Source organism: Lithobates pipiens, unplaced genomic scaffold (assembly GCF_037356315.1).
Source record: "Lithobates pipiens isolate NorthernLeopardFrog02 unplaced genomic scaffold, aLitPip1_a1.2 Scaffold_30, whole genome shotgun sequence".
NCBI classification, from domain to species: Eukaryota; Metazoa; Chordata; class Amphibia; order Anura; family Ranidae; genus Lithobates; species Lithobates pipiens.
This window is the reverse complement of record NW_027507791.1, coordinates 156968996-156980551: the sequence shown is the minus strand read 5'-3', so window position 1 is coordinate 156980551 and position 11556 is coordinate 156968996. Positions and strand designations below refer to the sequence as shown.

Here is an 11556-nt window from a genome sequence, read left to right as displayed (position 1 = left end):
AGAAGGGAGAAGGGAGAAGAAGGAGGAGGAGGGAGAAGGGAGAAAGGAGAAGAAGGAGGAGGAGAGGGAGAAGGAAGAAGAAGGAGGAGGAAGGGGAGAAGGGAGAAGGAAGAAGAAGGAGGAGGAGGGAGAAGGGAGAAGGAAGAAGAAGGAGGAGGAGGGAGAAGGGAGAAGGAAGGAGGAGGAGGGAGAAGGGAGAAGGAAGGAGGAGGAGGGAGAAGGAAGAAGGAAGGAGGAGGAGGGAGAAGGGAAGGAAGGAGGAGGAGGGAGAAGGGAGAAGGAAGGAGGAGGAGGGAGAAGGAAGGAGGAGGAGGGAGAAGGAGGAGGGAGGAAGGAGGAGGGAGGAAGGCGGAGGGAGGAGGAGGAGGAGGAGGAGGAGGGAGAAGGAGGAGGGAGAGGAGGAGGAGGGAGAAGGAGGGAGGAGGGAGAAGGAGGAGAGGGAGAGGGAGAAGGAGGAGGAGGGAGAGGGGAGAAGGAGGGAGGGAGGGAGAAGGAGGAGGAGGGAGAAGGAGGAGGAGGAGGGAGAAGGAGGAGGAGGAGGGAGAAGGGAGGAGGAGGGAGGGAGGGGAGGGGGAGGAGGAGAGGGAGGAGGAAGGAGGGAGAGGGAGGGGGAGGAGGAGAAGAACGGAAGGCGGCAGCGGCGACAGAAGAACAAAGAGGGGGACAAGACCCCCGAAGTCGGGAGAAGAGGCCGGCGGCGAAGAAGAAAGCCAGACTCCTCCGCTAGCAAAAGAGCTACAAGAAGATAGCGGAGGAGTCCGGCGAGAAGACCCCCGAAGACGGAAGACCCCCGGAGCTGTGCAATAAAGTATTTTATCTCGTGTGTTGTGTTTTTTTTTTGTACTTTTATTTTACAGGTGAATGGGTAGGGGTACATTGTACCCCATACTCATTCACATAGGGTGGGGGGCCGGTATCCGGGGACCCCCTTATTAAAGGGGGCTCCCGGATTCCGATAAGCCCCCCGCCCGCAGACCCCGACAACCAACGGCCAGGGTTGTCGGGAAGAGGCCCTTGTCCTCATCAACATGGGGACAAGGTGCTTTGGGGTGGGGGGGGGCCGCGCGGCCCCCCTTCCCCAAGGCACCCCCCATGTTGAGGGAACGCGGCCTGGTATGGCTAAGGAGGGGGGGCGCCCGCTCGCCCCCCTTTCCTGGCCGGCCGGGTAGCGTGCTCGGACAAGGGTCTGTTGTGGACTTGGGGGGGACCCCCACGCCGATTTTTTTCGGCGTTGGGGTTCCCCTTTAAGTCCATACCAGGCGGCGGGGCCAGCGACGTCTCCTTCGCGGGCCCCGCCTACCTGGGGACCCGCTCGAAATGAGCGGACTTTTCTCCGGGCGGGAAAAGTCCGCTCATTTCAAAAGTACGGCGGACTGGCATACACACGGCCGGATTGTCTGCCGAAATGCGAGTACGGCGGGCAGATTGTTGTGCAAATTGAAATTCTAAGTCTGCCGTACTGTCGGGTCAAAAAAGTATGCCGGAGGCTACACACGGGGGGATTGTTTGGCGGACTTGAGTTTGCCGGACTTTTCCACCGGATTGTTTGATCGTGTGTATGCGGCATTATTCCTATCCCAGATCTCTCCATAAAAGACCTGTCATGCCCTATTTCTATTACAAGGGATGTTTACATTCCTTGTAACAGGAATATAAGTAACAGTGTTTGTAATATTAGATTGTAAGCTCTTCTGAACAGGATCTTAATCCTCTTGTATTTTATTGTATTGTAACTGTATTGTCTCCTATTCATATTGTAAAGCGCTGCGTAAATTGCTGGCGCTATATAAATCCATAATAATAATAATATGAATAAGTCATTCTTAAGACCCCCAGATCGCTCTAACGGAGGACCCATCATGCCCTATTCCTATCCCAGATCCCTCAATTAAGACCTGTCATGCCCTATTTCTATTACAAGGGATGTGTCCATTCCTTGTAACAAGAATAAAAGTGATAGTGTAAAAATATTAACATTTTTATAAGATAAAGAAATCTGGAGACTTGGCTTTGCAGCAAGATCTGGGATCCAAGTCCTCAGATCTCACCTCTATCCTATTATTTTTACACTCTCTTCAATTTTTTTATCCCCTTTATTCCTATTACAAGGAATGCAATAGGAATAGGTTATGACAGGTCCTCTTTATGGGGAGATCTGGGGTCTATAAGTCCCAACATCTCTCCTCTATGCTGAAAAAAAAAAATCGATCTCAGGCTTCCCAGCAAAAAACTCGATGTGTAGGCATCAGAAGGGACGTCATGACGTACCTTCCTGCCTCTGAGGGTCATAGAGATGGCCAGGGATCATCCAGGCCAGGTAAGCCGGGAGAAGCACATCTCTCCACTTCAACCTAAGAATGTCATGACGTCCACCGTAGGTTAAGCAAACCAAATAAAAGCAAACTAACCACCGCAATCTAGTACAAAATACGTAGTAAAGGAAAAATTGGAAGACGGATTTAAAAATCAGGTCAACATTTAGCTATGTACAATGATTTTTATTCTACATTTCAAACAAACAATGGTAGAGAACAGTCTTTGAAGTGATCATAACGGGGCTTCTGCGCGATGCTCAGAGAAGAAAAGGCAAAGGAAATCAGAAAAATTGATGACTTCTTTGAGTTGAATGCAGTTCACCTCAACCTTGCTGATACACCAACACTGCTAGTCCAGTTGAGCAGACTCGTTGAAACAACCAGCAGCTAAAAACAAGACAAATAGGGTTAGAGATGAGACATTTGTAAGAATAGTCCTATACTATACTTCTGCAGCCAAACCTTTCTATCCATTACATTTTCCCATTACCGTATCATAAATTTACCAAAAAACGGCCCAGAAAAAACAAAAACCCATCTAGACAACATAAATGAGATGAAAGTTTTCATGGTATGGCTTACTTGTTTTTAAAATCAGATGCGTGCTCAAAGATTAACTCTCCCTATATATGTTGTATTGTTTTTTTTTTCCTTCTTATTTTTCTTTAGCTGTTTTTTGGGGGGGAGGGAGGGCTAGGGGGGGAGGGGCTGGGAGGGAGGGCTAGGGGGGAGGGGCTGGGAGAAAGGGAAGGGATAACCTTAAATAGATTCATGTTGATTACTCTACAAATGAGGTGTGTATGGTTAGGTCACAGTAGAAGGCCCCAGGTTATGCCTAGCAAGGCAGTGAGAGGTGTATTTGAGATGGGTAGATGGCATGATTGGAGTGTTTTGAATACAAGATATGCAAGGCTCAGTAGGTATGTAAGGTGGAGGGAAGATTGGAAGAAGCGCATTCAAGAGAATAGAGTTTTTCACGAGGTACACTTGATCACTAAGATACCACAGGCAAGAAGTATTAGTAAAAGGCTAATCGAGTTAATTAGTAAGGAAATGATATAGTGTCACAAGAATAGGAAATGTATACACTATTGATTAAAATCACACTGTTAAAAAGGAAAAATATCACCTTATGTTCTTAGAATGTTAGAGGCCTGGGGGACCCAGGGAAAGAGCAGCAGCTATGTCAACGGTAAAGACCAATGGGGCTACGCTCCTTTGCCTACAGAAGACACATTTCACTAATATTTCTAGAGGTCGACCGATATATCGGCCGATATTTGCCGTTTTTAAATAATCGGCATCTGCCGATTGTGCTGATAAAAAGCCGATTTAGAACTACAGCGGGACTTTGAAATGACTTCTGTAATAGAAGTCAGTGTAAGTTGCCTGAGTCGTCATAGAAACGTCTTTCCTCCTCTCTGGGCAGGCTGCCAAGAAAAGAACAGAAAGATACAATGTTTACAGTTGAATGAATGAAATTATCTCAGTGTGTAGAGTTCTCAGTTTAACCATTTAAAGACTAAATCTTTTCTGACACTTGTTGCTTACAAGTAAAAATACTGTATTTTCTGCCAGAAAATCACTTAGACCCCCCAAAAATTATATAATTTTTTTAGCAGAGATCCTAGGGAATAAAATAGCGGTTGTTGCAATATTTTATCTCACACGGCATTTGCACAGAGGTCTTTCAAATACACTATTTAAAAAATAAAAATAAAATAAAAAACAGTAAAGTTAGCCCATTTTTTTTTTCGTCCAAAAGTTGACTACCTGTTTTTATTTAATATATAGGTTTTTTTTTTTTTTTTATCTAAATCATACATACAAGTAAACTGATTGGAGGTTTGTTTTGTTTAATAAATGTTTAAATGTAAGAAATTTTCTGCATCACTTATGAAGACTGCTTTCACACTGGAGCGGGCAGGCATTGATGGTAAAACGCAAGTTTTAGCGGCTCTTTACCATCATTTTAGCGGTGCTATTTGGCTGCTAGTGGGGCAAATATAACCCAGCTAGCGGCCAAGGAAGAGGTTAAATGCGCCCATGAAGCACTGCTGCCAAATTGCATTGCATGCGCTTCGGCAGTGGTGCCCATTCATATCAATGGGCAGGAGTGGTGGAGGAGCGGTATACACCACTCCAAACGTGCTGCTTGCAGGACTTTTTTTTTTTTAAGATCCTGCCAGCGCATCGCCTCAGTGTGAAAGCACTCTGTCTTTCACACAGACTGCAGGGGAGCCATTTTGCAGGCACTTTACAGGCGCTATTTTTAGCCCAAAAGCGCCTGAAAAACGCCCCAGTGGGAAAGGTGCGTCAGATCAAGGGGGATTAAAAAAAAATAAAAAATAAAGGAAAAAAAATAATAAATAAAATCGGCCTAACATATCGGCCCAAAAAAATCGGCATCATATATCGGCTATCGGCCGCCATGATTTCTAAATATCGGCATCGGGCAGAGAAAAACCCATATCGGTCGACCTCTAAATATTTCCATTCTACAGTTGGGGTGGGGTGAGTTCCGTTCCCAATTCCACTCGGTCCATATTTCCTTTTCTAGAGGGGCCAGCATTTTTTATTTTTTTTCCATAAAGAATTTATTTTATTAGAGATAATGCCAGATATAACAAATTATAAAGTACAGGCAAATAATACACTCATAACAATAAAACACAAGGTAATTCATTACTTACTCACTTTATAGAACTGAGTGCCACATGCTGATCAAGAATCTTAACTCGGCCCAACATGCGAGTCTATAACCGATAAACAATATATATATTTCACTTATGTTAAGATTTCTAATTATTGCACTAAATAAGTTTGGGCCACGAGGGAGTCTTACCCCCCCCCCCCCCCCCCCTCACCTGTACATCCGATTTTCAGAGGGATGCCAACCACAGGCCCACCAGTTAGTGGGCCCTACCATCCACATCCCTCGCTAGGAAGGGAAAATTGGGGGGGGGGGGGGGAACCAAAGAGGAGAGGAAGGCACCATCAGGAACGTTTGGGGAAGGGATGGGATAACCGGCCACCACCCTCCCTGTCTACTCTTCACTGATCTTGAGACTTAAGGAACTTGAGCCAATTTTCCCAAATTGCTGTGTAGTTAACGATCTTATCCTGAGAGGAAAATATCAGCTCCTCTATCCCTGCTATGTGGTCAATGCGCGAAGCCCATTCTGTCAAGGATGGGATAGCCGTGGACCTCCAATGCACTGGCAGGCGAAGCCTGGCTGCATTTATCATATGCATTGTGACTTATTTGAAGTACTTTTTCTTGGCTATTTTTGTGCTGGTGTAAATTCTAAAGGGAGCGAAGAGACCACAGACGTTGCTTCATGCACTTTTTGCCAATATGGTTGAATTTGAGGACAGTTCCACCAGATGTGTAGAAAAGGACCTTGCTCTCGGCCACATCTTCATCATCAGTCAGATACTGAGGGTATGAATTTGTTAAGTATCTCTGGCGTTTTGTACCACCTTGTCTTGATCTTGTACCCATTTTCTTGTGTGGCCATTCAGTGAGCCTTTGTGAATATATAAGTGAATTCGTTCCCAGCTCGTGTGTGATATTTCCGGGTTTGATTCTCCCCAAAGTCATGCTCTGTTTGTAGGATATTGTGAGCGTCCTGAAACATGGAGGCATCGAGCATAGAGATCACGAGTCTCTGGGGAGGCGGACCTGAACACAGTGACTCGAAGGCCATTGGAGTTTTTGTAGATTTCCCCTTGGTCCCTGGGTTGTCTAAATAGTGTTTAAGTTGCATGTATGTCCAAAGGGGGAAAGATTTAGTCGGTGACTGAGCTGCCAGCTCCTTCTGACTGAGGAAACTGCCTCTGGAGAAAAAGTGTTTGGCTTGCATCTCTGCATGTGGCCATTCCCGAGACAGAAAGCCCTTGGCTAGCCCTGGAATAAAGTCTGGGTTTCCTCAGATAGGGGTAAGGGGGCCTTAAGCACTCTATCAAACGTCTCTAGGGTTGCATTAATGAGCGGGTGGGTACGTACGCCCGCCGCTATGTGTTTTTTGGCCAGCCAGGGGATCACACTGAGTTCAGATTCGGCCATTAGTTGTTCTAGAAGTACCCATCCCTTGCATCGGGTGTGTACCTTCCAGTCCGCAATCCGTGCTAGATGAGTGGCCCAGTGATATCTCTGTAGATCCAGAAGCCCAATTCCGCCCTCGGATTTTGGTAACACCAGTTTCGTCAACTTAATTCTCGCCCCCCTTAGACCCCCATATGAAGGTTCTACATAGTTTTTTCTAAGCTGCAAAAAGGAAGGTGGGAGGCCAATCGGTAGTCTGCATCTTATACAGGATACGGGGGAGAACTGTCATCTTTAAGATAGATGCTCGTCCGAACCATGAAACGCTGGGTGCATCCCACCTGTTCAGGTCTTGACTCAGCTTTTTCAATTCTGTCAAGACGTTTATGCTATACAAATCTGTAAGGTTACTTGGTAGTTGAATGCCTAAATACGTGGTAGTGTCCATTTTCCAGGTAAAGGGGAAGTTTCTCTGACATTATTGCACTACATTGATTTTCAAATTGGAGATAAGTCGGAATTGCTCTAATACTTGCATCAGGTTTGGCAGGGTTGTCAGGGGAGATGAGAGGAAGAGAAGGACATCGTCCGCAAATGCCGCGATTTTAAGTACTTCAATTTCAATTTTAAGTACTTCAATGCCTTTTATGCTAGGGTTTGCACGAATGCATCTTAAAGTGGTTCTGCACCTAAAAAACTAAATATTAAAAGCCAGCAGCTACTAATATTGCAGCTGCTGACTTTTAATAAAATCACACTTACCTGTCCCAGGGTCCAGCGATGTCGGCGGCAGATGACGAGCGATCGCTCGTCTCGCTGCTGCCCCCGCCACCATCCTCTGTCAGGGAATCGGGAAGTGAAGCATGTCGGCTTCACTGCCCGGTTCCCTACTGCGCATGCGCGAGTCGCGCTGCGTGTCTCTTCAGATCCCCCGCTGTGTCCTGGGAACTGTGTGTTTCCCAGAACCCAACGGGGGGGGGGGCTTCTGCGGGGGTCTGCGGCGGTCTGCCCGGAAGTGGGTGCAGATACCTGGATTATCCAGGTAACTGCACCCCCCTTCCCCTGAAGGCACCGGAGGGGGGAGGGATCAGATTAGCGGAACTTCCCCTTTAGGGTGAAGAACCGCTTTAATAGGGGTTCCAACGTAAGTATATAAAGTAAGGGGGATAGAGGACAGCCCTGTCTTGTACCATTCTGGATGGGGAAGTCGCTAGGCTTTTGGAAAATATTTTTACGTCCACATTTAAAAGCGAGATTGGTCGATAATTTGATACGTTGGTCTGGTCCTTATCTTCTTACGGAATCACTGTTATGTGTGCTTTTAATAGGCTGCGGGGAGAACTCGGTGTACCTGTTAAAGAGTTAAAGGCCCTTAGGAAGTATGATCCTAGGAGGTCTGGAAAGCACTTGTAATACTGCGAGGAGTAGCCATCCGGCCCCGGACTCTAGCCTGGTTTTGTGGATTTTAGTGCTTCCATCCATTCCTCTGAGGACAGCGGCGGAGCTTCAAGAGCCTGCTGATAAGGCATTAGGGCTGTGCTGATGGAGAAACTCTCTAATCAGGTTTGTCCTCTCCTCTACTGGGCATAGGTTAGGTTCAGTCGTCTGTATGTCATATAGACCCCTGTAGTACTTGTGGAATTGATGCGCTATCTCCTCATTTTTCGCGTGTATCCCACCGCTTTGTCTACTGTATGGTGAACAGTGTGTGTGTGAGAGTGCGTTTTTGTGTGCATCTGGCTAGGAGCCTCCCCGGTTTATTACTATTTTCATAGAAGAATTTCTCTGACCTTAACAGTTGTTTCCGCGCCCTTTTGTATAATTCCTCTCGCAGGAGAGCCCGAGTATCAGCCAGTTCAGCTGCCACTCTAGCTGCCCCCGAGCATTTGTGTTGCGCTTCCACATTGGATATTTTGGTAATCAATTCCAAAATCAGGGACCGTTGTTGTCGCTTCTTTTTTGAAGCCAGGGCCAACAGATGTCCACGTACTACGCATTTATGTGCTTCCCATTGTACCAGGGGGGAGATGTCTGGTGTGTTATGCTGGAAAAAGTCGCTAATGGTCTGTTTGATAGCTGCCACGTCCCCTAAATCCGTGAGGAGTAATGAGCCTAGCCTTCAGATATTTGATAATGTTTCCCTCTGAGGAAACCGTAGGGTCATGGTGATCGGATGGTGATCCGAGATCGCCCTGTTTTCTATTGTCGCTTTGTGTAGGTAGCCCAGGTCTCTCTGGGATACGAACAGGTAATCTAACAGAGTATCGGTTATGTGGAGCCGAACAAAATGTGAAGTCTTTCCCTGTTGGGTTCAGGGTATACCATGAGTCATGAAGCGCAAGCGAGGCTAATTGGAGTTTAGCTTGTTGCAAGGCCGAGAAAGATAGTGACGAGGTGCCCCTGGATGTATCTAGGAGTGGTTTTAGGCCCATGTTGAGGTCGCCTCCCATCATCAATAAGCCTGTCATGAATGAGGTAAGTTTCAGTAGGATCTCCTTCAAAATAATTTACCCGTTTTAAATTTGGGCAATATATGTTTGCCAGGGTCACTGGTTTATCTCTCCGTGTACCTTTTAAAAAAAGGAATCTGCCCTCTGGGGCCATTTGGTCTGTTAAATACAAACGTCTTTGCCAATAGTATTGCTACCCCTTTCGTCTTTGAATCAGCACATGTTGCATGGTATACCACTGGAAAACAGTGATTGGAAAGCCGGGGTATGGAACTTGTTTTAGAGTGTGTTCTTGAATAAATATAATTTGGGCCCTTTGTCTCTGGACTTCAGTTAGCAAACTACTACGTTTTTCTGGGATGTGAAGTCACTTTGTATTTAGGGAGTACACTTTAAGGGATAGAGGAGCTGAGTCCTGCATCTTATGGGGCATTTTGGTAGCTCATTTTACAAGTGCTGCTGCGCTGTTTGATTGTAGACGGGGAGTGTTTGCGACAGTGAGGTGAGAGGGTGGGAAGGGAACAAAAAGGGGAAAGGGTAGGGAGTGGAGAGGAAGGAGTGGAGAGGAAGGAGGGGGAGGCAAGGCGGGTGGGGAAAGACAAGTAGGCTTGTGCTTAGATTTAGGTAAGGAACAAAGGGCCTTACCCCAAACTCCGAGGTAATCACATAGTCCTATGGACTGAAATACGAGCTGTTCCTTTTACCCTAAGAGTACACCTACTAAGGTTTGGGGGGACTACCGGAGATAGCCTTAGCCTGCTAGGCTAACTAAGCAGCGATACTAGGATGATTTAAGTTCCGACCAGGTCTTTCCTGAGGGGGAACCTGCCTTCTCTGCCGTGGGGAAGAAACCTGACACCAAAACTACCACAGCCTTCCACCTTCCATTCCCCCCCAGACAAAAAGGTTTAGCCTGTAATGGGAAATTCTCCGCAAAGGCAAATGGGAGGCGGGGGAGCGCGCCGACGGGGCCCACCCCGTCCAGGAGAGTGGACCCCCTCAGCATGCCCCCCCACCCCCACAGAACTTCAAAACAGGTGATGAGTGTTGTGATTAAAATGGTATTTCTATATACCTGACAAAGACCAGCTAGGTGTAACTAACGCTATTACAATACTCACAAAACCCTTTATACTAATGCTGCAGCATTAGGAGACAACACGAATTTACAGACCAGCACATTTACAGCTTAGCAGTTGTCTAGTTTATTGTGGGAGGGGCTTATATGCACCCTCATCAGCCAATCATTGCATAGAACATGGGTGTGGTTAATACAGAGGTGTTCATTACATATCATTACATATAATTACTCATGTCATCTGCTTCTGAATCACAGTCATGGGATATGTGGCCCAGACATATTGTGATACAATTTCTTTATTTAGACAGCATAGAATGAGACTGCCTATGCAAGCTATATTTCTTTATGTGCATGTTTACAGAAAAACTGCCACAGTCTGCAGATACAGAATCTAAGCCAGCTAGTAAAGTTAACCAGGTTAATCCTATATGAACTTACAAAGATGGAGTCACTCTGGTTCAGCCATATTACTACAATCCCCTCTAAGTCATGACAAACCACGAACATGGCTTACTTCTTCTCACTGTGACATACTCATCCCGGTGGCCATAGTAAAAGTTAAGATATATTCTATTAGCTGCAGCTGGGTTGGAAGGTCAAGTACCTCGGAAACCATGCACATAATAAAACTGAAGCAGGCATATAAAAGTAATACCATAAGCAAAATCAGTACAACACAGATTGCAATATCCCCAATCCAGGATTCAGCATTGAGACCAAACCCCCCATGTTACCCTGGGGTCTCCCAAGCAATTATTTTGCTTTTTCATCATGTCAATAACCCCTCAGGCTCCTGAGAGGAACCATGCCCAGGTCATGTTATTTTCCAGAAACAAAGACCTGGCATAACGGTGTTTGAGGGGGCATCCAGGACGAACACTAGCCTTGAGCAAGTGACGTTCCTCACTGTCCCTGAGAATAACCACTATCAGAACCAATGAGGCCAAGTAACACCATCCCCTGGAATCATTCAGAATCCATGGATGGCATGGTCTTCCACAACAAATGTACGTGTTGTTGTCCAAGGCCAGTGGCTGTCTGCTTAAGGACCTGTTGGACACCTTCAGAGAATCCTGCAAAAGCAAGCTGTGAAAGTAGCTTGGCCATCTCAGTATGGGGGCCAGAGGCATGCATGAAGTGTGACGTAGAGCACGACCTAAGGTGTCAAGCACTGTGGAGTTCCTGCAGACTCTGAATGCACATCCCCTCTGTGTCCAATGAGTGTGTTACTAGTGATTTTATCGGGTAGGCCACATATAACCTTAAGGCTCCCCCTAGAACACAGAGGCTGGTAGATGACATGTGAACCAATACATATACAATACAGTGCCTATGCCAGCATCCCTTCAAACAGTATACACTGAAATGGTCGCGCATGTCCTGGACACACTACAACAACAATCCCAATATTAACCCCTGACCCTCACCCGGATCACCTTTTAAGCATGCAAAAATAGGAAACAACAAAACATGTAATCTCAGCTGCATAGCAATTGTCCATGGAATGCAAAAGGGAGGAAGGGGTGTGACAGTCCATAGAAACAAGTGGGAGGGACACGATAGCCTTTAGGCCAAATAAAAATAGTCCCAAAGAAAAACTCAAAAAGAAAAGTCTGGGGGGCGTGGCCGGAAGCTGAGGAGGACAGACGTGTCCGAGTGGAG

The 11556-nt window shown here is 46.4% G+C and overlaps 1 long non-coding RNA gene across 1 annotated transcript in view; it reads right to left on the bottom strand.

The window, feature by feature from the left end:
- Positions 1 to 2466: 2466 nt before the first annotated feature.
- LOC143942149 (uncharacterized) overlaps positions 2467 to 11556 on the bottom strand; it is a 70739-nt gene continuing 61649 nt past the window's right edge. Inside the window, exon 2 of the long non-coding RNA XR_013264717.1 lies at positions 2467 to 2702. This is a non-coding gene — a long non-coding RNA (uncharacterized LOC143942149). The remainder of the gene's footprint in view (positions 2703 to 11556) is intronic.